This window comes from Orycteropus afer, unplaced genomic scaffold (assembly GCF_000298275.1).
Source record: "Orycteropus afer afer isolate SDZICR_OR568_19922 unplaced genomic scaffold, OryAfe1.0 scaffold00955, whole genome shotgun sequence".
NCBI lineage: Eukaryota > Metazoa > Chordata > Mammalia > Tubulidentata > Orycteropodidae > Orycteropus > Orycteropus afer.
The window spans coordinates 66273-69760 of NW_006922542.1; positions in this window are offsets into that span (position 1 = coordinate 66273).

Here is a 3488-nt window from a genome sequence, read left to right on the forward strand (position 1 = left end):
ACTAACAATAAATATCAGTGGAACACAAATTACATGATAAGATTACAAACAGAAAAATTCATGGTTTTGCAGAGGTGAGGCAAGAAAAATACATTTTATGGATTAAATAACTAATAGGGTATGAATCATGTATTTAGACATTTGCTTGTCTAAATGTCATTGCCCATAAATAGAACACTGAGACATATGCAATAAAATTGAATTCAATCATTTTTGATATATTGCTAACTTTAGTCATATAGTAACTTCAGCCTTATTGATATTTCTCTAACTTGTTGTTACAGGGATGTAGCTAATAAAGTAGGTAGTTAAGATACAGCTTATTGAGCAGTTTGTTAGTCTTATTTTTAACTTCTAAATATCTGGCATGTGGCATGGAGAACTTTATCTTGCTCTGGGCTAAAGCCTTACATGTGTTGAGAGTGGTCTTGTTTCCTCCAGCGATGAGAGTACACACTCTATGAGTTCATGAGTGACCCACTGAAAGGGTAGATTACAGAAGAATGTCATTTTTAATAGATTCTGGCACACTCTTTTACCCTAATGACTCCTGGGATATTTCTCCCAAGTTTATCTTAAGAAAGTAACTTTGGATTTTATGAAACTCCAAGGCACTACTCATTCTGGGACCTAGAATCAATTCCTTATGAGGTTTATTTTAAGGGGTGGGGGAAGCTCAAAGCAAACACCAAAGATGATCTTGCTCCACTGCATACATTCCTTACCCAGTGGCAAGCATGTGCTTTTCAAATAGGACAGAATAATGCTGTCTCATTTGAAACCTTCAGGAAGTTTCCTACTGTGCCTAGAGGAGAGTCAAATTCCCCACTTTGACTTCTATGGGGACCCAATTGGCCACCTCTACATCCTTATGCCTTCCTTTTTCCCCTTGCTCCTCATTCTTTGACCTGATGGTTTTCCTCTGTTCTCACATGCCCAGCTCATATTTTCTAAGCATATTGCCTTTCCTGTTCCCTACATCTGGAACACTCTTCCTCCACATGCCATCACATAATGGGTTTTTTCTCATTATTCAGGTTTTCAGTAAAATAATTGCACTGAACAGTCAATTCGTTACCATTACAACAACCTTTTTACAACCTTAATAGTACTCACTATCATCTCAAATAATTTTGTTTAGCACTTAGTTCTTTTTTTCTGCTTTATCACTGTAATCTTAGCACATATACTAACTATGAGAACAAAAACTGACATTACTAAGTATTCCATTTTTGAAAAAGGAGTATTTTCTGCAAAAGGATCATTCTACCCCATGAAATTTCTGGCCAGTTTGGTTCTGCCCAACTGATATTTACTAGTTTCAAGGGAAAAGCTGGCTCCCAGCAGAGCTCCTCCACATTCAGTCAGCATCTTGTTCCCTAACTTCTTATTAAAAAGTCTGTTGCACTTAAGGTGATATTATTTGTAGCTTTAATTGACTCTCCCTTGGCCTTTGATTCTGTCTCAGCTTTAACTAAACAGTTTTCAAAGAAGTTCCTGATTATTGATGCTTCTACAAAATCTGTAATTCAAGTTCAGAGCAGCCTGTAGGCTTGCTAGAAAGGCTACAAATCAGGCTAATAGAGTTGAGATGAATAAAGCAAAGCTGAGTCCCTCTCTTCTTTCATAACAAGTGTGTTAATCATCCAGAATGTTTTCTAAATGTTTCTCCTACAAAGAACTTGGCAATTCATGCTGCCTATTGGAAATATGGTCTTGTGGCCATTAAATAGGAGCAAATAAAGTTGAAATTTGGCCCTTTGATCTAACAAATGCAAAAAAAAAAAAAAAAGAATAACAAAATTAATGATTCTAAAACCAGAGCTAAGGCACTTGACTGCTAACCAGAAGGCTGGTGGTTCAAAGCCTCCAGCCACTCTCAGAAGGAAGATTGGGCACTCTACTTCTGTAGTGATGCTTCCTTGGAAACCCAAGGAGGGGTCACTGAGCCAGGTCTGACTTGATGGCAAATAACAAAAAAAAAAAAAACAGAGAAAATATTTTTTGCAACTGTCTTCCAAAATTTGATTGGTTTATGTCCATGAGCTCTGAAATACAGGCAATTTGTTTAGTTGCCTGGAAAAGTACATGTTGTCTATGAATTCATTCTAGCAGGAATCTGCATTGCTCAGAGTTAGACACTTAGTAACTCATTGAGACTTCCCTTTTGGTGTTTGGCACAAGGAACGATCTATTCTGAGGATTTCTAGCATAATAATCACAATCATCTCTCTGGAGGTTGGGCACTCTACTTCCATAGTGATATTGACTCGGAAACCAAAGGAGGGGGCAATAGGAGTCGAGTCTGACTTGATGGCACATAACAACAACAACAAGCTTAGTTGTTGAGCAGGTAAAGCACAGCTCTTCGAGAAAACATTCTCTTTTTCACAATATCTCTCTTTCTGAGCAGGTTTTGTAGACCCCTATCCAGAGGGTCCCTTCCATCAATGAATTCTCCTGTTTTCTAAAGCAGATGACTCAGGTCCTAAGTCTCAGTGCATGCTTCAACTCTTTCAGATAAATTACTCTCAAATTATTGATTGATGATACATATATAAAGCCTAATTGAAAAGAAGATGTTTTCGGAGGATTCTTTGAAAAAATATTACATCGTCTCAATTATGTAAAATGACAAGAATAGACAAATACATAGAGACTAAGTTTTTTACTGGTTACCAGGGAAGGAGGGAGTGGGAAGAAGGGAAGTCATTGTTTGGAAAACAGTGAGTTTTTATATATAAGGAGCTCTGGTGGCTAGCAGTTAAACCCACCAGCCACTTCTCAGAAGGAAGATGGAGCAATCTACTTCCACCATAATTTCCAGAGTTCCACCAGGCTCCATCACACCAGCAAACCTGGTTCTTTTTTTTTTTCTTATTTATGATTTTTGTTCCACATTGCTCTCCCACTCTATTCAGGATCTCCTACAGAGAGCCCTCCCCAAGTGGTTGATGGTGGTAGCCAGGCACCATCTATTTTTTTCTGTTCCTGTAGTCATGTAGGCTGAGGATTGCATGCTGTACCAGTTGCTTGGACTAATTATTTCCATTTGTCTTTGGTTTTCTTCATTCTTCTTTGCTCTGGATGAGGAGAGACCCATGACTGCATCTAGATGACTGCTTGCAAGCTCTTAAAATTCCAGTCACTACTCACCAAAGTGGGATGTGGAAAAAAAGTTTTTGTGTAATATTGGGCAATATGCCAGTTGAGCTTGATGTCCCCTGAAACTATGGTTCTGAGTCCAGAGGTTCAACTATCTGATCCCTCTGCGTAGCTAGTGGTGGTCCTTTGTCAGCTCTACTACAAACCTGGGAAGTCTTAGAGAATATACAAATACACTTGCAGAAATATTGTCTGCCAATCCTATACATGGTTGTTCTGCTTATGTGGTGTCAGTCTGACAGAAATATACCACAAATGGGATGACCTTAACAAACAGGAGTTTATTCTCTTACAGTTTAGGAGGCTAGAAGTCCAAGTTCAAA